The sequence below is a fragment of the Mesoplodon mirus genome (assembly GCF_964341445.2).
Source record: "Mesoplodon mirus genome assembly, chromosome: 3".
In the NCBI taxonomy this organism is placed as follows: domain Eukaryota; kingdom Metazoa; phylum Chordata; class Mammalia; order Artiodactyla; family Ziphiidae; genus Mesoplodon; species Mesoplodon mirus.
The window spans coordinates 151,983,402-152,007,776 of record NC_138978.1 but is presented as its reverse complement, the minus strand read 5'-3'; the positions used below and the strand labels follow the sequence as shown (position 1 = coordinate 152,007,776).

The window sequence follows — 24,375 nt, the reverse complement described above, 5'->3', positions numbered from 1 at the left end:
ATGTACAATTTATTATATGTCAACTATACCTCAATAAAGCTATAAATGAAAAGTACAGCAAAGCCCTATGAAACAGCTACTCAGACTGCACTAAGATCCTCCCAAGATGCACCAATATGAGCAATAAAACAAAGCCTGCCAACAGGTGAGACCCGGGCACCTGATGGAGTACAGGTGTGCCGAAATACTGATTTCCCTCAGCCCTTAGGAAGCCAGACAGGCAGATAACACCTGCCACCTGCCAGCCAGCTGCCTCTGGCCACGAGCAGCCCCTTCATTCGCTCCAGTGTTGGTACCCTTTTCCTTTAGAAGCCGTGACGTGAAAAGGCACAGAAGGCACAGTTGCAACAACAAGGCTAGCTGGCCCAGTGGTTCTCAACCCTGGCTGCACATTAGAAACACTGGGGGAATTTTTTAAAAGTACTGAAGCCCAGGTACTCTCAAGAGATTCTGATTTAATTGGTCTGCAGTAGGGCAGTGGTACTTTTTAAAACTCCCCAGGAGATTCTAGTCTGTAGCCGAAGCTGAGAACCATGGACTTGTGTGTGTATGTGTTTCAGATTAGGTTGGGGCAGGCGATTGTTTAGTAAGTGGTTTCTGACCCTTCTCACCAGCAGCTGCGAAGTTCACGATTTCATAAAATTATCAAAAATCCTTCATTTTATTGTACTGTTACCCAGCAGGTAACAAACATATAAAGCACGTCCTTCCTCATGATTAGAAAATTGAAAGCATCAATAGGAAAAAAGTTCAGATAGATTCGTGGGTGGTAAGTTCCATCAGACCCCAAACGAGTTAGGACAAGAGTATCCCTTAACCTGAGGTGCCCTTCCAGGATCCTGGTGCATCCATCAGGCACAGCCTGGCTCAGTGAGTCTTAGGAAGTATTTTCCCCATAATGGAATAGCCCAAGCCCAGCTTCAGGGCATAACAAAGCTGCTCTCTGCTGATTTGTCTGCCTGCTGAGTTTCTCCAGGCTTCAACAGCTCCTTATAGATTACTTTTTATCCACAGAGGGTAAGAGGGAGTCTTCTTATTTAAAATTCAAAGGAATTGGGTGCGCAGATGAAGATACCCAGAACTTGGCTGCCCAGAGTTGGGAAACGGGGCCCAGGAAAAGCAGGGCCTAGTACTTTCGATGGGAGACACAAGATAAATGCTCAAAGGTGAACTGAGATTAAGCCTTTTAATCCAGAGAACAACTGTATTTTCAGCCCCAAGCTGGGACAAGCAGAGTGGTAACACTGGTCTTAGCCAGGCACCACTGTGAAGAGAAAAACCGAGGCCGTTGGAAATAATCTCTCTCGCCTTCCTGCCTCTCTTCCCTACTAACTTAACCACACTGGCATTTGGCCTCCCTTCCTTTTTTTCTTTTTTCTTTATTTTATTTATTTTTTGGCTGCGTTGGGTCTTCATTGCCGCGCATGCTTTCTCTAGTTGCGGCGAGCGGGGGCTACTCTTCGTTGCAGTGCGCGGGCTTCTCATTGCAGTGGCTTCTCTTGCTGTGGAGCGCAGGCTCTAGGCACATGGGCTTCAGTAGTTGTGACGCATGGGCTCAGTAGTTGTGGCACATGGGCTTAGCTGCTCCGCGGCATGTGGGATCTTCCCAGATCAGGGCTCGAACCCGTGTCCACTATATTGGTGGGTGGATTCTTAACCTCTGCGCCACCAGGGAAATCCCTGGCCTCCCCTTCTTCCTTTTGGTCTCAGGGAAAGCAGGTCCCCACCTCCCACTGAGGTAGAAGCCTCCAGAGCCTCCAGGGTGCTTGCCCCACACACTGGATCTCCTCCAGGATGATGCTCCACCAACTTCCCTTCCCTCTCCTGTACTTTCACCTCTTCTCCTTAACTGGGTCTCTCTCTTCAGCACATAAACACGATCAAGCTTCTTCTAGCCTTAAAAAGAAAACGAAGAAGGAACAAAAACCAGAACCCTACACCCTAAGCACCCTCTCTTCCCTTTCTGTCCTTCAGCTCATACCCTCCCTGTTCTTCCTTCCCTTCCCAGTCAAGCTTCACAGAAGACATACGATGTTTCTCAATTCTCCCTTATTTACTCTTCAACTCACTGTAATCTGACTTCTGCCCCCAACATTCCACTAAAATGCCCCAACAACCATGCCCAGGCCACCCAGTTCCACAGGCATTTCTATCTGCCCAGACATTGCTGCTGCACTTGGCTCTCAGACCATTCCCTTCTTCCTTACATCCTCCACCCCCTGGCTTCCATGACACGACTTTTTCGTGTTCTCCACCTCTGTCATTGTCCTCCTCTTCCTTTGTCCACCCCTGAAATATTGGTGTTGGCTCAGGACTCCATTCTCAGCCTCTGTTAATGTGACAACCCCACTGGTCAGTGTCATCTGTTCTCCCACTCACATCACGTGCGTGTTGATGATTCCAAATGTGTCTCTCCCCCGTCAAGTTGATATGCCCACCCATATCTCAAACCCCAGATGTCCAAAACTGAACTATCACCTTCTTATTTCCTTCCCACAACCTTCTCCTCCTTCCTGGTTCCCCATCTGGGTGAGTGGCACTGTCCAGTCACCCAAGCTAGGAACCCGACAGTCATCCTGGATTCCTCCTTCCTTTTCACCCCATATCCAATCACCAAGGCCTGCCAACTTTTCCTCTTAATACTTCCCAAATCGAGTCCTTCCTTCTATGCTAACCGCTGCTGCCCTAATTAAACCCGTATTTTCTCCCACGTGGGCTATTACAATAGCCTTCAAACAGTCCTTCCTCCTCCTAATCTTTCCTTCTTTAAAGCTTGCTCCCCAGAGCAGTCAGAGGGCTCTTTCTAAAGTGTAAATCTGATCATCTCACTCTCTGCTTAAACCCCTTCAAAGGCTCTCTATTTGATTCCTTTACAAGGCCTTTATCACCAGCCCCCATCTCCCTCTCATCTGCAACCATTCAGAACCACGCATTTGATACCTCCGTGATTTCGTGCAGTACCTTCCTGCTCCAGGGCACGCCCTTCCCAACTGCCAACGCTCTTTGCCTATGTGATTCTAACTGCTCAGACTTTGCTCTGACATCAAGTTCTTCAAGAAGCCTTCTCTGAACCTCCAGATCCAACAACGCGCCCCACCTTCATGCTCCCAATAGCAACCTGTATATACCTCAAATACCATCTTGAAAAATTTTATTCAAAATTAAATGTGTATGGGGCTTCCCTGGTGGCACAGTGGTTGAGAGTCCGCCTGCCGATGCAGGGGACACAGGTTCGTGCCCCGGTCCGGGAAGATCCCACAGGCCGCGGAGCGGCTGGGCCCGTGAGCCATGGCCGCTGAGCCTGCGCGTCCGGAGCCTGTGCTCCGCAACGGAAGAGGTCACAACAGTGAGAGGCCCGCGTACCGCAAAAAATAAATAAATAAATAAATAAAATGTGTATGAATCTGTCATCTCCCACTAAGATCCTCAAGTTCCAAAATCACCTCATTTCCACTGAGGAAAATGTACTTCAACTGGGATATAAGGGTAGAGCTTTCTGGTGGTAAGAATTCTCAGACATAGAGATGTGTGATCAGGATGCAGGTGGTGTCCTTCCCTGGGGATCCTTCAAAGGTAGGACTGGGTTTCAACTAACAGGACCAGGTTTGGCATCTGTAAATGCAGGTGGGTAGATAGACAAGACCCCCACAGAAAGTGCCTTCCAGCCCTGGGATTCTTTGATTCTGACCTATTGATTCCCTTCAGTCACATTTCTCAGAGGACGCCAAAGTTAGCCCTGGGAGGAAAGAGAAGAAAGGCCTGAGAGGGAATTCCCTGGTGGTCCAGTGGTTAGGACTCCACACTTTCACTGCTGAGGGCCCGGGTTCAATCCCTGAGCTAGGAACTAAGATCCCACAAGCCACACGGTGCTGCTGAGGGGAAAAAAAAAAAAAAAGACCCGAGGGAGATCCAGCAGGCCCAGCTCCTAAGGCTCTTCCCAGACTGGAATTCAAACACGGAAAGCTGAGCCACCCCTCTCTAACCACCGGCCCCCTGGCTCCCGGCCAGGACACCACCAGACTGTCTGTCAGCTGTGCAGAGGAGGCCCAGCCCATCTTGCACCCAGGGCTACACCGGCAGCTGCGCCTTCCAAAAAGTGCAGTGCTCTGCTGGTTCTGATGCTGAGGGATCCATGGTGAGGAGGCAGGACAAGCAGCATCCCCCGCAGGACCAGGACACCAGGACGGGAAGAGCCACCCCTAAGGTGGGGTGAAGGTTCAAGGCAGCAGCCAGGCACAGGGGAAATGCAGAGAGGGAAAGAGGGAAGGCAGGAGCAACCAATCCCAACCACCTGCAGCTAAAGGGAGCTGGCTTCCACTAAGAACTCAGCCCCGAATTTCATCTTCCAGGAGGGGTGGGGATACACAAAGTATTTTAGGAATCAGAGCCTCATGTTTCTTGCCTCCCCTATTCTCTTCCCCAATTCAGTTCCCTCCCTGCCAGGCTCTGCTGAGTTGACAAATTCTCTATTCCCTGAGTCCTCAAGGGTTACTAGGGATTCTGTAAAAAAGCAAATATCCATGTAGGTCCCAGGAAAGAGTTGGGGTGGACGAGGGCCTGGGTCTTTGCTACTCTGCAGCTCATCCAGGAAGAGAAGCTGGGGCCAGTACCGCTCTGTCGCACAACTCCACGGAGCACCCACACACTGTACTCTACATGAATGACACCCTCTACCACAACAAAGAGAATGGTGCCTGCTGGAGTTGTGCACCTTGGTGGCCCTAGCTGTGTTCTCTTTTAGTATCCATCTCTCAGAAAGAAAGATGGAAACCACCTGAAAGACCATTTTCAGCCAGATTCCTTTCACCACCTGCATGCACTAATTGTTAACATTTCCCCACATTTGAGCACATTTTCTCCTTCTCTGCTTAACATTTTCAAATGTTAAGATGCAAACACTTCACTTCTACTAAATACTTCAGCCTGAATCTCTACAGAACTAGGACATTCTCCGATGTAAACACAATGCCAGTTAGCATACCAGCTAAATTTAACGTTGACAATACGTCAAATTGGAATTGTTATTATTTAACAATAATATTATCTAATAAGGGTCCACATTTTTTTTTTTTTTTTTTTTTTTTTGCTGTACGCGGGCCTCTCACTGCTGTGGCCTCTCCCGTTGCGGAGCACAGGCTCCGGACACACAGGCTCCGCGGCCATGGCTCGCGGGCCCAGCCGCTCCGCGGCATGTGGGATCTTCCGGGATCGGGGCACGAACCCGTGTCCCCTGCATCGGCAGGCGGACTCTCAACCACTGCGCCACCAGGGAAGCCCAAGGGTCCACATTTGAATGTTTGTAATTATCATCTGGAAAGTTCTTCAAACACACAAGTTCCTGGCCCCTCTCCTGGAGGGTTTGATTCAGTGGGGTGAGTCCCTGGATTCTGAACATTTCAAAGCCCCTCAGGCAATTCAGATGTGCAGCAAAGTTTGACATCAAAGACTAGGGTTTCAGAACTACCAGGAAGACAGGACGGAACTGGGGAAAGGAACCCCAAAGAGCACCAGGCAGTCAGCTGGTAAAGGAAGAGGGCATGCTTATGGCCAAGCAGGTCGGTGCCAGGGTCTAGGCGGCACCAAACTCAGCCCACACAGCTGCCAACAGATGGCTGGAGGTCACGGGGGGAGGAAGGGGGTCAGGGCAGAGCCACACAATGGCTCAGAGTCAGAGCATGGAGACAAAGGAGAGGGCACTCCCTCAAGTGGCTCTGTTCCATGCCTGTGCCAGAGAAGGGGGGGCCCCAGGGTCCAGCGATGACACCAGCTGTGGTAGAGAGGGCTTCCTGTTGTCTTGTTGGAGGGCACCGTATGAGAACTACCCTGCTTGGGACAGACTAATGGGTCTCGGTCATCTCCCCAAATCCTGAGCCACAGAGCTGGATTCTAATGGGCGGTGAGTACCAGCTACGTGCCAGGTACCATGCTAGACCCAGAAGTATTCAGATGACCGTGGCACAATTCCAGGAAGCTTACAGTCTAACAAAGGTGACAGATGTATCATAAATAATTCAATCTCCCCTTTTGGGCACAAAGCAGGGAACCTTGCACGTCTTGACCCATCTTCACTGAGCAGGGGAAATAGAGAGCTATCGAGAAAGGTGGTAAAAAATATGGAGGGTCTCAAGCCCCTAGCCTGTTAGTAGTTTTTACTAAGGGAAGATGACTCAGTTCTAGGACTGCCCTAGGAAGAGACCTTCAGTACCTCCTCTCAGGACAGAATGGTTCAAGGGGTTAAGGACTTAATCCCTTTGGCTCCCAGAGCTTTCTCTTCTGAGAGGACCCTGCCCCTATCTACCCCCAGCACCCACACTTACCCAGACCCCAAATCCCACTGGTTTTGCAGCCAGGTACCCATCCCCCACCCCTCACTCCACACTCTGCTGCCCAGCTCCACCTCTCCCCTCCCACAGCCCCAGCTCCAACAGGGAAGTCAGCATGCCCTGTGCCAGGAATACGACTCCTCCAGCAGGAAGGTATAACAATAAGTCAAGTAGGTCAGCTCCCTGCCTCAAACAGATGTGCAGCTGATCCCTGCTTCCGTATTGAAAACTTACAGGTTTTATACAGCTCTACAAGCTTCTTTGATGTCAGGCCCATCACTGAGTCACACTCACCAACAAAGTCTTTCTCTTGTTTAACTATGTTCTCTCTGTGTGGTTCTCACTTAATTCCAAATGTGAGGAGACTGAATATAACTGCTTGCATTTTCTTCCCACTCATACAGCCCCTCTCTAGCATCCTCTCAGCCAAATAAAAGCAGCCCCATGTGGTTCAGTTTTGCTACTGGAACTTACTTTCCATTTCTCTCTTTCCTGGGCCCACCCTGGGCTCTCCACCAATTGAAGCCAAAGTGGACAAAGAGTTAATAAAGGGCTCTCTGGGTCCTAAGAGAGCAGAGGGACAGGAGGCTGTGTGACACAGTTACATCAGTTGGGTTTGCATTCAGAGTCCTGAGTCCCCGGTCCCGGCTCAGAAACCATTTGTGCAGCTGTTCTGTTCACACACACACACACACACACACACACACACTCTCTCACACACTCACACACACACACACACGGAATCCCTGGAGATCACAGCTCCTAACACACACCCTGTAGATTTGGGATCTGGGTACGAAGAGAGTCAGTGATGGAAGAGGTGAGGCAGCTCGTGGCTCCTCTCAAAACTTTCCTTCCTAGAGTTGGCGATTAAGATGGCAGGGACCGGGACCAGGAGCTGGCAATCAGCTGAATGGAACGTTTGGCAAAAAGGAAAGAAAGGTCTTGGCCAGGAACCATCCCAGAAGCCAGAACAGCCACATCTCCCCTCTGTCTGGTCCACACTTCCTGCTTTTTCCACCCCCTGCCCTCAGCCACCGCAGCCCCAAGAACCAGGCCTTCTAATTCAGATCGGCCGGGTTTCCTCCAAGGAGCACGGTGGTTAGGAATTACTCTTCCAGTTTCCTCGACCCTCCAGAGAAAGGCGGTGGACAGGACGGCAGTGGAAAAGAGGAGCTCCCAGGATGACCTTCCCTTAATAATCTTGGCCTCCAGTTGAGAGGACTCCTGAGGAAACTTCTTTACAGGCAAAGTTCACACCAGCCCACCCACATGAGAAAAACAACCTGACATTTCCAAACAGCAACATCTAGGAAACCTTAGCCTCTCTGAAGGTCCTGCAGACTCCTGAAGCATAAAGGCAGCCCCTCTGGGAGGAGGATGTAAGAAAGTGGGTGGAGGAGGGCATGGGGACACAGCAGCCCTTCTCGGTGCCACTTGCTTGCTGCAAACCAAGGGCTCCTGCAAGGCTCAGACTGTCGCCTCTGTCACCTCCAACTGAATCTCCAGTCCCGCTTCCCCGGCTCATGCCCTTTGGAATCCAGTTCTCCAGGATTCCTTCGTGGGCTGGGAAAACTCGCTAGAGGAGGCCAGCCCATTAAGCAGAATCCAGAAAGCAGGTCACAGCTGTTCCCGTCCAGCCAGGGCGCCAAAGAGAGGACCCAAAATGCCAGCAAGGCTCTGCTCTGCCTGGAGGACTCACAGGAGGGGAGAGATGAGAGGCAATGTCCTCCACCTCACGGCTCAGGTCCAGACTCCCCAGGTCCTCTCACAAGCTAGGTGGGGCTAACCCATCAGAGTCTGCAAGGAGGAAGGAGGCAGCCCTGAGCAGACTTCAAATTACAGCCCAACCCCATTGCAAGGGGATGGGGATGTATCTCAGGGTAACTAAAGAGGCATCAGACTAACCAGAGTCTACCGAAGAATGCCAGTGAGACCATCCTCCAAAAGTATGACATCTTTGCTGGGGATCAACACTCTGATCTTTAGGGAGTGTCTCCAATTCATTCAATTATAACAATTCTTTGGTTATTTTCTGGTAGCACCTTTCTTAGACATCTAAAAGGTAATCTCTCTTCTCCATGACAGGGTCCTACTGTCTAGTAGAATGAGGCCCACAAAGGGTCAGCAACTTTGCCCTGGGTCTCACGGTGGAGCCACGGCAGAGTCGGGAAGGGCCCACAGAACCAGTGTGGGGAGGCTACCTGGTGCTGGTCCTCAGAAACAACCATGGCCCCAGCCCTGCGCTCCATCCCATGAGTACACACTTGGCACTGATGTGCCAGAGCCTGGGACGAGGACCGAGGGACTTGGTCCCCAGAACAGTTCTACAGAGTAGAGGAGGTGGGGCCAGCAGCCCCAGTATAGTGGGGCTGTATAGTATAGTATAGCCTGTGCCGGGGGGCAAGGACAGGCTGTGTGGGCCGCTGACAGCCACCTGCTTGGCTCGGAAGAGGGTAAAAGGCAGTCAAGCAGAAAAAGACTGAGCCAGTCACCCGTGGGAACCTCGGAGGAGCAAAGACCAGCCGCCACACCATGCCCAGGGCAAGCTCCTTCCCGCCCTCCTGGTAGGTAGGCTCTGCGCCACTGTCCACAAGCCCTGCCCACTGTCTCTCTGCCACCACAGTCCCTAAACTAGCAATCTTGACATGCTGTCTGGTAATAGAGAATATCTGCAATTAGGGCCAACTCCCCAAGTCAAGAAAATCCCTGATAGACTGCAGTCACTCCCAGGGACCCAAAGCCACGGTAATCACAGAAACTGCACACCTTCCCGCACCCTCCGACTCACTCCCTCATTAGCTCCCTAAGGGCAGGAGAAGAAGCTGTCACCTGACAGGTGCCACCTGTCACCACGAGGTAACAGCCTTAGTGCCACTGGCAAAGAAGCCTGAGAAAAGTAGACGGAAAGTTGTGGTTTTTTTGCTTTTTTTGTTTTTTTTTTTTTAAACAATGAAGTATTGTTTTCTTTAAGCTTTTAAGTTCAGACTACAAATCTTATCCTATCTATAAATCTAATAATTTTTTTCCCACAACTCACACACACACACACTGTTTTTTATTTTTACAGGAGATAAATAAACTGACACCAAGCATTGTAAATGGGTGACCACAACAAAAGCAACAATGATTGAATTACCAAACACGAGACACACTCACACTGTGTCATAATATTGACATTCAGTCCAATAATCCTCCACTGTAACAGCTCCTTTACTTTGCAGTGAACATTGATTTGTATATTTTTTGCCTCTGAGTAGACGGAAAGTTGAACCAGAAGAAAAAGGAAAACAGACCTCTAAGCTCCAGGGGCAGCTCTGGGCCTTCCCTGTCCACATTCCAGCATTCGGGGACAGGCTGGGCCAGCAAGGAGAGCACCGGGGAGGGAAATGCCAGGGAAGGAGACTCCAGACACAAGAGCCCAGGAAGGCCTTTGCCCAAAGGTCACCTGGCTTCTGGACAGCCTCAGGGACAGGTGTTATTTCCTAGGTCAGGGCAGAGTGGAGAAGCCCTGGGGTCCTCACAAACCAGGGTGGGAAAAGAAAGGGGTGTCAGCTCTCAAGTAGTCCTCTTCTTTAAGACCAGAAAAACACACACACACACAAAAACAAAACACCACCAAACATCTGATACTATTTACACAGGGGTGTTAAGAGGCCAAAGTGTTAGTCCCTCCCAGGGACGTTTGCATTTAAAAAGCAGAGTCTGAGGAGTGGGGTGCTCAACCTAAGGGAACCTGGAAGTGGTAAAGGAAATTTCTAGTGGCACTGGGAGAAATGACCCATTAAAAGGTAGGGGAGGGCTTCCCTGGTGGTGCAGTGGTTGAGAGTCCGCCTGCCGATGCAGGGGACACAGGTTCGTGCCCCGGTCTGGGAGGATCCCGCGTGCCGCGGAGCGGCTGGGCCCGTGAGCCATGGCCGCTGAGCCTGCGCGTCCGGAGTCTGTGCTCCGCAATGGGAAAGGCCACAACAGTGAGAGGCCCGTGTACCGCAAAAAAAAAAAAAAAAAAAAAAAGGTAGGGGAGGTGAATCTCTGGCATAGGCCTTGCCTGTCCATGGCCTCCCCTGGTCCCAGTTCCTGAGCCCCAGGAATCTCTTGCCCCTCTCCAGGACACAATTCCCCCAAGCGCTACCCATCAGGCAGCTTGTCCCTTTAAGTCACTGACCCCCCAATACTTGGCCTTGGCTGCTGTTAGCCTGGCCTCACCCAGTAGCCATGAAGTTCCACTCCACTCTTCCTGGTAGCAGGCCGGAAGGATGTCCTGCTCCGAGTCAGCCAAGGACACTGAACCCTGGGGGAGAGAGACCACGGATTCTCTCTTACCAAGGTCAAAGGAGAAACCCCACTCAGGATGCAGGGCCTTAAGAGGGAACTGAGAAATGAGATCCTCTTTGAGATGGCCTCAGTGTCCAGAATCCCCAAACCACAGGGAAAGGGATACTGAGATGGGGGGACTGGGAAGAAAGCAGTGACCCTGACAGTGCTAGATCACTGGGGATCCCAGCCAGGTTCCCCTCAACCTGGTCACTCCCTAGACCTGTCATACTGGTAGTTCCAGTGCCCTGGTCTAGACTCCCCAGTCCTATTGCCTGTCCCACCTGACTCTTAGGGCCTGAAAAGCCATGGATGCAGCTGGAGGCACTTTTCTCTTCCTCCTGCTTTCTCTCTCCTCTTTCCACCCCAACTCAAGATCCTCAGAAACCTTCCCTGGTCAACCCTTTCAAACTGTCCTTTCTTCTTTTACTCTCTCAGTGTCTCCCAAACACTCTGATGCTGCGTGGGTGACATGACTGATTAAAATGGGGGTACCGGTGTCTGGGGCACAAGAGCAACACATTCGCCTTGGATGGTGTTAAAACAGCTGTTCTGCATCTCTGCACATGGAGGAGTTAAGAAGATTTATTTTCTAAATAGGAAGTGACCTAGGGGATGGGGGAGTAGACGAGGGGTCATGTCAGTTTCTGTGTTGCCCTGTATATGCCCTAATGCCTTTCTCCCATCTGCTATGCCCCACTCACATGGGAAGGTCCCAAGGGAGACAGAGCCCAAGTCTATACCCAGCATGGGGACACTCAGCAGAAGAGCGGACCAGCTGCCCACCTTGCTCAGTGTAGCACACTCACATCCCACCAGCCCCACCTATATGGGGCCCCTTGCCCATGTGACCCTCAGTCGGGGTCTACCAGGGTAGCAATAGTCAGAGGCCATTCTCAGCAGGGATTAGCTGCATGCCTGCAGCTGGATGAGAGTAGCCAGAATGTGACTGAATGTGCAGGCATAATGGAACTAACCATCCTTAGCTACCTTGCTGAAATACCATTGCAATGTATGTAAACTCCATTACAAAGTCTGTCAAATTAGTACTACACGGATATGTCCACTGTCGTGCCTGGAGTCAGGGTATCACACTTTGTTTTGGTGAAAAGAAAGAGAAGGTAGGTTGGGGTAGCGGGGGGACAGAGAGGGAAGCTAAGTGAATACGAGCATCACAGAAACAGGAGGAAGGAAACAGACCTCCCCCACCCACCCCAGCATTTTGTGCCAGGTATTGTCTTGTTTAATCCTCGTAACAATCCTTAACTGTGCATATTATTATCCTTATTTTATGAAAACAGAAAAGGAACTGAGTAATTTGCCCAAGGTCACACAAATAGTAAAAGATACTGAGTCAAATTGTTGTAAATCATCTACACTTCAATAAGCAAATAATAAAATAAATAACATTTAAAATCAGAATAAATAAATAAAAGTTAAACTGAATCTTGTTTGAGGCCAAAACTGTTTGAGATCTTTTTCCCATCCTGCCATGGAGACCCAGGCATACTGCATTTTATCAAAGGTTCAAGCTGATATTGGTGACATTCTGGTACACCCCAAGCTCTCCCCAGACACCAACACACTGTGTCACTGTCTCAAGCCACTGAAAAAAACAAGCAAATAAATAAATAAGCAAGCAAGCAAACAAACCCTAAAAACCAGACCCACAGTTTTGTAGATAAGAGAACCAAAGACCGCAGGGGAAAAATGACTTGCCTGAAGTCATACAGGTAGTCAGTGGCAGAAGTGGAACGGGAAGCAGGTCTCAGACCCCCACTCAAGTGCTCTTTCCAGACTGAACCACAACCAATCTTGTCCGTTCCCAAAATCCTCCAGGGAAGAAAGTCCCTCAGCCTTTCTGTTCTAACCTCTCTCAAATTGGTCCATTCCTTTCCAAGATTCTGATTACTTTCATTAAGTGAAATAACCTTTAGAAAGCACATCTTAAGCACCAAAAAATTATTATTCCTTTCTATTACCTGACCATTAGAAGAGCGTCCTAGCTAGCCTCTCTGTCACCCCTGCTGACTCCTTGAGGTATCTGCACTCCGGTGCCAGGGAATCCTGCAGTACAGCTCTGATCATGTCATTCTTCCAATAAAAACGTTGTCTCTCCCCTTCCTTATCAGGTACCCAAGACCTCCCACACTGAGTCCCAGCCCAGTCCCCTGCATGCCCCCCAAAACGCTGATGGTTATTAACCATTCTCCAGGGCCCCATGTTTTCCCACAAAACTTCACTCATGCTAGTGCCCTCTACAAATACCTGCTCTTACATTAGAGCCTTCTTTCATCTCCTACGACTGAAAGTGACTTTGCTCTCTTTCGGACATCTGTAAAATTTTTAATGCATCCCACTGCATTTATACTGTTTTGTATTACCCCACTGGTGATTAGAATGAAAACAACCTATCCATGTAGGTACTTTATAGTTACAAAGCACTGTATAGATATAAGCCCATCAATCTTAAGAAAAAAATTACCTCCTATTTATCTTTGTCTTCCTCACGATGCTCTATACAATGTTTTACACGTGGCACAGAGCTGTTAAATACTGTGTTCTGAGGGTGGTCTGACCAACCCAGAGAAGAGTTATCACTTCCCCGTTGTAGCATCAGAGATTCTGAAGCTGAATGAGGAAGGCAAAATTGTCATTGGTTTTTCCAGGTCGATACTCCATAGCATTTATTAGATTCTCAGAATTTAGAGACCCCCAAAATATTAAGCACTCTAGTCCTAGCTTCTATACTTTTATGAAATGCTACCCAAGATTACAGCAACTCGGGCTTCCCTGGTGGGGCAATGGTTGGGAGTCCGCCTGCCAATGCAGGGGACGCGGGTTCGTGCCCCGGTCCAGGAAGATCCCACATGCCACGGAGAGGCTCGGACCGTGAGCCACGGCCACTGAGCCTGCGCGTCCGGAGCCTGTGCTCCGCAATGGGAGAGGCCACAACAGTGAGAGGCCCGCGTACAGGAAAAAAAAAAAAAAAAGATTACACCAACTCTTGGGGCAGCCACAGGACAAGTGACTCATATTGAGCTTATGGAATTACTGCACTACGTAAAGAAACTCATCCATTCACTTGCATTTTTTGGAGTACAATGTGGTTACCTCAAGGTCAGGGGCCATACTGAACTCAAGTTTATATCCCTAGGGTTTAGCACAAACCTGCTATTGGAAGATGATAAAATAATTGTGACCACCACCATTTACTGAGCCCTTGCCATGTATCAGGCACTGTTCCAGGTAGTTCGTTTTGTCTGTCCTCTTCACTGCTGTGCACTGAGGAGAGCGTCAGGTTCATCACGTACATTCAATGCATAACGGGTGATGGATGGATGAATAAAAGGTAAGATGCAAACTCCTTCGATGCCTCTGGCCAAATTAAACTACTTTCCCTCCACCTCTTTCACCACTCGCTTCATCCCCCATCCCACCCCAACGCCTACTCATGGTTCAGATCTCAGCTAACATTTCACTTCTTCCAGGAGGTCTGACCACCCTAAATGCCCTGCTTACGAGTTCTCAAAGCACCCCATACTACCCCACCCCCTACACCCAGCCTACTCACTTGTCTATGTTCCCAACCCAGCAATATGTTCTGGAAGGCTGTGTGTCCTAGTCACTGAAAGCACCTAAAGTCATAAGTAAGCACTCAAGACATCTGTTGAATCAACGGATGAGCTCTTTTTAAACATTACCTGACAGACCTTCATTATCCTTGTGATCAGTTCTTCCACAGACGACGTTAAGAAGAACACTTGCTGCCATCACCTGGCTCTTGGGGAAGTCCCATCTCATGCAGAACTTGGGCTTCGTTGACACTTTTTCCTCACAGGTCCCTCCAGTGTAGCACAGAAGGAACACAGGTTCTAGAGGTATCCTGACCTACACTCAAACTTTGGCTCTTCTTTCATTAGTTGTACAATCTTAGCCGTGTTTCTTAATCTTGGTTTGAATCTAAACCTAAGCTTAACCTCAGTTCTCCCATCTGCAAATGGGGATGAGACAATTTCATTATCATCCATTTCCTCCAAGGATTGGGGGGGGGGCGGTGTGGAATTAAGATAAAATTTGAAAAGCTACGGGTAGACAGACACTCAGTGCTGGTGGCTATTCTTCTTTATCACATGCTCTTGCCTTTCTCGGTAGTTGAACTTTTCCTCAGGTGGCTCCTTTTTGCCTTCCTTGTTGGGACCATCTACAACAGCATAATCAAAATTGTACTTCAGAGAATTGCCAACCCTTTGGAACCACTCTATCTTTCAAAGTCTCTTGTCAGGGAACTGTATCCATCTTTTCTCTTAAAAGAAAGGAAGAAAGGAAGGAAGGAAGGAAGGAAAGGAGGAAGGAAGGAAAGGAGGACGGAAGGAATCAATCTGCCTCCTTGAATTCTAAAGTGAAAATCTGACATCCTGGTTATAAAACTTTGGGGAAAATATAGTTGCCTCCTCCTAGGTTCCCGTAATATCCAATTTGCAAAAACTCTCTCCATTTTGGGTCAGAATTAAATGCACTGTAATAGTGCTCCTAGTACTTTAACTTCTTTTACCCTTTGGAAGACACGACAGCAAGGAAGTCAGGGATGTGACAGACGCTCTGCTTTCAGGAAAGTGGGGCTCTCAGACATGTCTCAACAGTGGCAGGGCTCCACCATTACTCCTATCTGGGTTCTAGGTTAATTTGGACCTGAGATGGGAAGAGCTCATATCTATTTCTTCGCCCTAGCAAAGCAAACTGTACTATTTCCTCAAAATGGAATCTCTTTGGCTCTCTATTCTTTTCCCCTCACTCTGTGCCTTCTGGTTTGCTGTCAAGGGTACCAAGTAGACTAAGATAGAAAGAGAGAAAGAACTTGGCAGGAGAGGTTGCCTCCATGCAAGCTTATTCCTGGTGGGCCTGGGGAACATGTGTGAACAGCTCTCATGCCTGGCACCCACCTCCACTGTGGGGAGGATACAGAAAGAGAAGCTAACCTGTAAGACAGGCTCCACGGGGCAGAGAATTAGAAGAAGGCACAGAGCATGATGGGAAGAACTGCCAAGGAGAAAAGAAACCACTGCCCAGGAGATTAGTCTCACAGTGACTAGGGATGGCTAGGGTTAAGAGAGAAAGGTCCAGGAGGAAGGGAGTTGAACAATGTTTTCGAGAAAGAAGAGTGGCAGGTGTGAAAGTTAAGGAGGAAGGAAAAGAGTTTCCAAAGAGGCAAATGATTTTTGGCTTCTCTCTGAAACACTATGAAGCCTCTGCTAGGTAAGACTACACCTACTACAGGAAGTTCTCAAGAAGAGGAAAGATGAATTGCTAAAGATCCCTTGTCATAGATTCTGTATTCTGCCTTAGGGCTATTGGGAGCCCCTCTCCTCTTCCTTCTCCATACCTCAAGAGCCTCTGCCCCAACACGGGTGTCCTGTGTCCTTAATCTCTTTAACAAAATCGAGATTTGAGGACAGTGAATTCCATCACCATCAGAGAAGAGAATTTCCCAACAACGATAGGGTCAATGATAGGCCACTGACAGGTACATTCTAAAGTGCCAAAGGATAGGTCCTTTCATTAGTAGTAAAGTGATCTGTGGGGCAAGTTCCAGCATTGTTAGTAATCATGTGACCTTGGGAGAGTCATTTCTTTGCAGGAAAATGACTTTCCAATTCTAAAGCTATATGTGATCATAGGAAATGCAAGAATTAAGGAGGTACTATGCTGGAACTACTATGCTGGGTGGAGGAAATTTGTCCTCCAGGGCTTCTGTTATCTAAGGTATGTCCCAGTCTGGTGACATTTCACAAGCATTCAAATCAAGGAATCCAGTATGAATGAATTCTGTAACTCTGCTTCCCCTTTTTGTTCTCCCAAGGCCCAATATCTCCCTGAGAGTGGTACCCAGGTTATGAGCACAGGGTCTGGAGTGGGATTGCCTGCTTTGAATCTCTTCTCTGTCATTTACTAGCTGGCTGACATCAGTAAGTGTCAGCTATTATATTATTTGCCAACTCAGTACTACCCTGTCTATAGACAGTAGCCAGCCTTTGGGGGTGTATGTCTCCCCCTGATTTCCTACAAATATCATTAAGCAGATTTCCCTTCTCTTCCAGTTCCCATTCTACCAACCCTTTAAAGAGAAATACCCAAAGAATAGTTACCTTGGCCTTGTCACATCACTCTTCCCTTAGTCAGAAAAGAAAGGTTCTGGAACATTCTCTATTTCATATCCCTTTCCTCCCACCCCTCCCCCCATCCCCACCAACTTTCCCTCCCTCATTACTGAGACTAAACTCAGGATGAATAACCTACATTTGTATAGTACTCTGCGGTTTTCAGAGTGCTTTTGCATACATGATTTTATTCAGTTCATGGTAAGCAGTGTATTTCATCCTTAAAACAATCCTACGAGCCAAGGGTATTTTTTTCACCATTTTACAGATATGCAAACTGAGTCTTAAATTCACAAGTTGTCGATGTTCACACAGCTAGGAAGCCAGGCCTCCTGACGCTGAACCCATCCACTGTTTTCTCTACTACTCCACATTATCACGTCCAAGTTCACATCCTGGGAACAGGAGGAGCCTGAAATTTATGGTCAGTTACAAACCCCCAAAGGGAACAGAGATCCCTCATTTTTACTCCTGCTGGCTAGCAGGGCTGTCCAGGCTGAATGACCATACACATGAGATGCCTGCAAAGGGCCAGGCCTAGGTGGGGTGGGGAAACCACAGAGAGGAGACCAAAGGCCCACAAGGGTGTGGGGTATCTGCTAGAGCACCACTACATCATGGCCAAGGACACAGGTATTCCAGGACAATCCCAAAGGAGAACCCCAGGGAAAAGCCTGAGGACCCAGATAAACTGAACCTTCCTCAGCCCAGCACACCCTGTGGGCCTCCCTCACCAATGCTTCCAGGGAGAGGGAAATGGACAAGCTCCCTTCTGGCCAGGGCTGAGAGCCTGATCAGATTCAGACACACACACCCATGCACACTCAGCAGTAAATTCAGAGCCATGGAAATCAAACCTTGGCTCACCCAAAGGCCAAAGGAGAAGCAGCCACAGCTTCAGTCCAGGGTTCCGGCTCAGAGCCACCATCTCCTCAGACGCTGGCGGCCAGGCAGAGCTATAAACTGTGCCTCGACTTAATTTTTCCATGGACACAACCCCAGATGGGATCGCCAGGCTCTGAAGAAGCTTCAATTCTGAAGCATCATAACCTCTCTGTTCTGGGATCCAAAGCTAGAACTGAGGAGGGAGGAGTATTTGGGGATCAGGTTTGCCACGCCCTGGACCATTTCTTTTCCAATATCTTTCCGAGGCCTAGTGCAGCAATACAGTAAGTTTTCATTCAGCGACAGATACAGGGTTGGAATTCAGTGCAAATTACTTACATCTGTTTGGCCACAACCCAGACAGTCAGGTAGTTTAGAGAGAGAAGGAGGGGCATGTTGGCCCACTTCTGGGACCCTGGGTAGTTGTGTGCTAAGGAATCTGGGCCATGCTGGGTCCAGCCTGCACAGGGTACAAAATTCTCCAATAGAATTGAGAAAAAACATCAGGGCAGTCGAGATAATAGAGATTCCACCCCAGGCACGACTGGTGGGATGGGGGCAGGGAAGCCACAAAGACCCCACAAGGGGTTGGAGATGGAGAGAAAGAAGGTTGGCCTGAAGGGGTTCGAGCAATGGCAGATTCTTCACACACGCCCCTCAGCCAGCTAGGGTGTGTGCACTAACCTCATACATTTGGTAACCTCTTCCCACAAACCAGGAACCTGCCAAGCCCCTGGTCTTCCCACCCTACCCCACCCCACCCCAGCTTGGCAGCCTCCCTTGGGCTTCCTGCTGCTGCGATTGCTCCCCAGCATCAAAGCCACCGATGTAAGAGCTGAAAATGAGAGACAAGTACAGGCCAGGAGAGCAGCGCCTCCCCCAAGGCTCCGGAACTCAGGCCTGGGGGCCCCTCTCCCTCTCCCAAGCTTTCTCCTTTTGCTGCAGTATCCTTATAAGGGAGAAGCCAATTCTACTATCCATCTGGCTAAAAAAAAAATGTATATATTTCCCAGGCTAGATGCTGACTTTCCACCCACTCTAAGAGAAAGCACCCCACCACCACCCTCACTCCAGGGCAGGTTTTGCTAAGAGAAAGCACCCCACCACCACCCTCACTCCAGGGCAGGTTTTGCTTTTTATTTCTCATTTTAAACAAACAAACAAATACCAAAACCACTGGCTGGTTCAGGTCGCCTTGCAGCAGCTGGGAGCCAGGAAGTGTGTTTAGAAGAAAAGGGGTGGGGAAGAGTGTGCCCGGGGTCCGAGACGCCCCGAAACCTCTGGAGCGGACAAGCAGTGGGGGCTGGCAACCTGCTCGGCGCCGGGACTGGAGCTCCGTTCCCACCGCGTCTGCGTCCCGCCACCGGGAACCTTCGGCTCCTTCCATTGTTGCCCCTCGGCTGTTGCCATGTTGGAGGGAGAGCCCCTGACCTCCGCTCGCTCCACTCTGCGGGAAATCTGCAGACCCCAGGCCGGTGCTCCCGGCTGGGTGCGCGTCTTACCTGTGCTCACCGCGGGTTTCTTGCAAAACCCGACGTGCCGTGTGCTCGGCGACCTGGGCTGCTGGCTCCACGGCTCCGGGCGGCTCCGGCACCCACGCGAGGCGGCCGCGCACCGCCTCCTCCCGGGCCGCTACCCCTCCGGGCTGCACGCGGCGGGCGCCGGCCCCGGGGTTCCCGGGGCAGCAAAGAGGCAGGAGAGGGCACGAGGACCAGCTCGCAGCGGCGGGGAGGCGGGGGCGGGGAGTCCTCTAGGCCGAGAGCGTGAGCGAGCCCGCAGTCAGGCAACCCCAGGTGAGACAATAGCGGGAGCAGCGGGCGAGAGGGGAGAAGCCATCTCCCGGAGACCCGGCGCACTGCACGGCGACGTGAGGCTCGTCCAGACCCGGCCCGGACAGGCAGCCGCCAGCCGCGGCTCCAGCCCGCAGCGCCCACTGCGCCGCGAGCGGGAGGATGGGGCGGGTCCTGGAACCCTGACCTCCCTCCCCTCCCCTCCCTCCCTCCCTCCCTCCCCTCCCCTCTCCTCTCCTCTCTCCTCTCTCCTCTCCTCTCCTCCTCTCCCTCCCTCCCTCCTTCCCTCCCTCCCCTCTCAGTGCGTGGGGGAAGAGAAAAGCGCCGGCGTCGAGTTGTGCTTCGGGAATCCAAGAGCCAAGATTTCCACTTCCCACTTGCGTGAGGGTTTTTGCAGATGGTCTTTACTTTTCTCTGCTGGGACCCCTTTGCTCTGTGTCAGATGAATGCCAAATCATTCTACTGGAAGTGACAGAGTTTTGAGGTCCAGTTATCGGTTTGCGGAATTTCCCCCCATCATTAAAATAGAGATGCCGGAAAGAGACACTACCTTGAGGATGGAGGTGGCGGTTGGGGGAAGCTGTCTCGGCGCTTTGCACATTCAAACTCATTCGTTTTTCTATTCGCCCTAGTGGGTCTTCTGACCCGAGCCCCAGAAAATAGCAATCTACAACCTGAGGGGGGAGCGGCGGTAGTAGGTCCTCCAACCCAACTATCGCAGGGGGAAAAAATCTTTCATAGTGTGTTATATTTAAAATTTTGACTCAGTACCTTTGTTTGAGCAGTGGTCTCTAGAAGAATTTTCTTAAGGGCTCCACCCAAAGAAACAAATAGTTGGCCAGATCCTCATTTGCATTTGGTTTGCATAATAACTATCATCTCTGATCTCAAAGTACATTTTCCTCAAAACTTGAATCTTGTTCTCCCCCAGGGCCCTCCTTCTTTCTTTCTTGCCAGACTATGATCAACACCTGGTTCTCAGCCTCCCTCCCCTGCAGTCCCCTTCAGGTATCTAAGGCTCAAGACTCCCAGCCTCTGATCAGATACCCAGGACTCTGCAGCCAGGGTTCCCAGGGAAACATCTGCAAACCTGCCCCTTCTGCAGCTTCTCTGCAAAGCTGCCCCTAGTAGCTTTTAAGTATTTGTTAAAAGCTATTATTCCAGCCGGTTTTGGGTTCACTGGAGTTTTGTGGGGTTTTTTTTTAAGGGTGTCGGAAAGGCCTTTTTAAAAAGATCAGGGGCCTTTTAAAATTTCTTCACTAATATGAGACTTCAACAAACCCAACACAAGTCTTAGATTCATAGACTTATAGAATTGGAAGAGACTCCAGAGCTCAAAGGAGGATAAATGTTTGTTGGGAAGGGAATTTGAATAACCAGAGGAAGTCCTATGTAGGGGAAGAAAGCAAAATAAAAAGTGAGTTCATGATTCAGAAGGATCTCTTGGGATATTGTTCTGTTCTCATATAAGGTGAAATCTGGGCAAATGCAAAGGACCCTTAATTGCAGGCAACCTTGAATGAGACAATGGGAGGAGAAGCTCATGAAAGGAGATGTGACAGAGGCTCCTGTTTCTTTTCTACCCACGGTGCCGTGACCTTGGGTAGTCCAATTCACCCTCTGAGCATCAACAGTTCCATCAGCTTCGCTTACCACTCAGGGCTGTTGTGAAGATCAAAGGAAAGAATGTAATGGACCATTTATTGACTGCAGGCAGCATGCTCTGCATGTATCATGATGTCTACATGATGCTATTCCTGATCCTCAAGAGCCACAGGGGATAAAAGCATGCATTCATTCACTCACTCATTCACTGCTTGATCACAACACAAATATTTGTGACAGCTTACTGTGTGCCTGTCATCAGGCTAAGCTCAGAAGCCTAAGAGAACGGAGTAGCATAGAGCCACCAATGCTCCAAATTTGCTGGAGTGAAGAGTCTTCAGGGAAGAGCTAACAGGAAACAGGCCTGCCTGGGTCACTGGGGGATCATATTAAAGGCTTTATAAAGCATTTTGGTAGGGATAAAGTTTTGTGTTATAAGAGCAACCAGGGCATATCAAAAAGTTTAGGTTTGTCCTGTAGGCGACAGAGAACCCAGGGTGTAGACTGGGAGTGATGTGATCAGTGACGTGCATATTACACAGGAGGACTTGGAAGACACACTGCATGTCTTTCTTCCTTTTGCCCCTGTAGATCCACTCTTGGCCTTCTGGCTTCCTAGAAGGGGTGGGCCAGTGGGGAGCCACCGCAGGATAGTGGGAGGAGGGAGGTCAAAAAGGTCTGGATATTTCTTCCTCAGGATCTTTCTCTTTGGGTTCACTGTGGGCTGGCTGCCACCCTCAACCAAAGATCACAGCTTCCCTCCAGGTGCTTCCTCCTCTCTCTCAGCCCCTCTCCCTCCCTCTTCCTTTTCCTCTTCTCTCTTCATTTACATAATCACTTACTCCCTTCCTTTGACTTTCAAGCCAGGGAGTGGAAACTCCTTTTCCTGCTGGTCCCTGGGTACTGCACACTGTTCCTTGTGGTTGTCCTATACCCTGCCAGCCCTTTGTAAACTGTTTCTTCAAATTGGAGTATGCCATTGGCATCCTGCTAGGTTAGGAGTACTGGCTTGGAGCTCGACAAGGAGGCCATGTCTACATTCAGAGTGCAAGATCAGAGAATCTCAAAGCTGGGGCAGGGGGGGTGAAAAGGAAAAGACAGGTACAAGAGAGAGTCAGGAAGTCAAAAATCAATAATATTTGATAATGTATTGAGTGTAGGGATCATTAGAGAGGGGGAGGAATGTAGAATTACTCCCCACTTGATGCCTTAGGAATTGGTGGTGGATGGTGCCATTTACTACGTGAGGGACTGTAGTAAGACAGGGCCCAGGTGTGGGGGGAGCAACCATGACTTTAATTTTGGACACGTTGGATTTGCAGTGTCTCTAGAATGTTTAGGTGGGGATGTCTAGCCGACTTGGGATTTATGAAACTAAATTGAAAGTAGAGGTGTGGACAAGTGATATCAGTTTTGGACTCTTCAGTTCATAGATGATCCACAAGGTTATGGGCATATATGAGATCACCCAGGTGGGCATATAGAAGAAGGAAGAGACCTGCAAAAGAGATCATCAAGAAGAAATAGCCAGGTTGATAGCAGGAAGAAATGAGACCTCAGAGTGTCAGAAAGGAGGATAGGAGAAAGTGTCAGGAAAGAGGGATGGGGACACAAGTGCAGCAGAGACATCCAGGCGGGCAGGGCTGAAAATGCCCTTTGGAATGACAAGGAAGTCAGTGTCTGAGCTCTAGGTGCTGTGCGAGATCCTTGAGTTGCTAGCCTTGCTGTGTTCTCAGAGAGGAGGGTAGTGGGAGAGAGCTTGGGGAGCCCACCAGAAACCCAGGCTGCTCTCAGTTTGGAGTTATTAGGCCAAAACCACAAAAGGAGACTTTTCAGAACAACTTCTGTGTACCACTCATCCTCCCAGTACCTTGTACTGGTCTCAGACTTCAAAGACTGTATACAGTGATGGTGAACTACTGGGTCTCTGAGTAGGCAGTTACATTAGGCATTGGTTTGGGGACCCCTTTCTTCCTCCCTTTCCCAGCTCTGATACAGAGGTGATGGCGATTTTCAAAGACCGTTGAGTCTGATGAGTAGGAGAGCAAAGAGCGTTGCTTTAAAAATTAGTGGGAGAAATTTAGCTTGCAGGGGTGCGGGGGGGGGGGGCGTGGTTCCGCAAATATAGAATCTGTGAGTTTAGACTGCCCTCTGGTGGGAGAAATAAGAAATAAGTCAATGTGAATGAGAAGCTTGATGAAGCACTCCAGGAAGATTTCATGCTAAAAAGGAACAAGATAGCACTACTTGGTGGCGTTTTGTAATGCAACATAGCAAAAGCAGATTCAGTTCATGCTACCTCAGGTGGGACTTTACAATGTTAACAAGTCAAATTTCAATTAGACTTTCAAACTTTGCCGTTGCCTATATGATAAAATTATTCTCCTTCACCTGAAATAAACCCGTCAGCTGTCTCTAACCCCTCACTTCCTCTCTACCTCCCTCCATTCCAGCCAGATTAATTCATTCACCATCCCCTAAACACAATTTTCATTCCTCATTTTCCTTCCAGACTTATTGTTTTCCTTCCCACTGTGTCTAGCTCACTGCTGTGGAAATAGGTACTCAATAAGCAATTCATGAGTTAATCTCAGTGTATTTAAACAAATGGTTTATTATCCTGGAGGAAAGGCAATATGATGTAACAAAGCCATTGGGCAGGAAAAAAAAAAACTTTATTTCTGCCCCTTTAGGACACTGGACAGACACCATTTCCCTTTCTTAAAAAAAAGTTAGGTATAAAAAACAAACAAACAAACAAAAAGTTAGGTATAATACATTTCCACATCTCATTCAAACAAACGGAGCAAAAAGTTTTTCTGTATCTAACACATGAGTGCTCAAGAAATGTCTGAATAAATGTCTGTCTGGCTCATTACAATCTCCTCTGCATACTTCTGACAGTTACTTGTTGAAACTCAACTCCGATCCTGAAAACTTAAGGACCCCTGTCCTCATTTTATACCTACTGCCTTTCTGTCCATTCTCATCTCCTGCTACTTCCTGCACTTGAATTCTTATTACTGCATTTAAAGCATGTGAACAGGATCTGTGTCCTATATATCTCTGACTCTAGAGCCAGCACAGAACCTAAGCCATAACAGATGATCAATAAATGTTTGTTCAATTAAATTGTTCTTTCCTGTTGCATTTTGAGTCTATTCCTTCTAATCTTATTCACAGTGGGAAAAGTAATAGAGTAGTAAAATTTTAGATTTAGAAGGTATCTTACAGGTCATCTAATCAATTTCCCTCATTTTATAGATGTGGAAACCCAGGCCTGTTTAGGATCACACAGTT

General features: G+C 49.0%; 1 protein-coding gene across 1 annotated transcript in view; it reads right to left on the bottom strand.

The window, feature by feature from the left end:
- The window catches only part of PIK3C2B (phosphatidylinositol-4-phosphate 3-kinase catalytic subunit type 2 beta), a 62,348-nt gene extending 42,921 nt beyond the window's left edge, over positions 1-19,427 (bottom strand). The window contains exon 1 of the mRNA XM_082613236.1: positions 19,183-19,427. The gene's annotated coding sequence lies outside the window, so the exon portion shown is untranslated. The remainder of the gene's footprint in view (positions 1-19,182) is intronic.
- Positions 19,428-24,375: the final 4,948 nt, after the last annotated feature.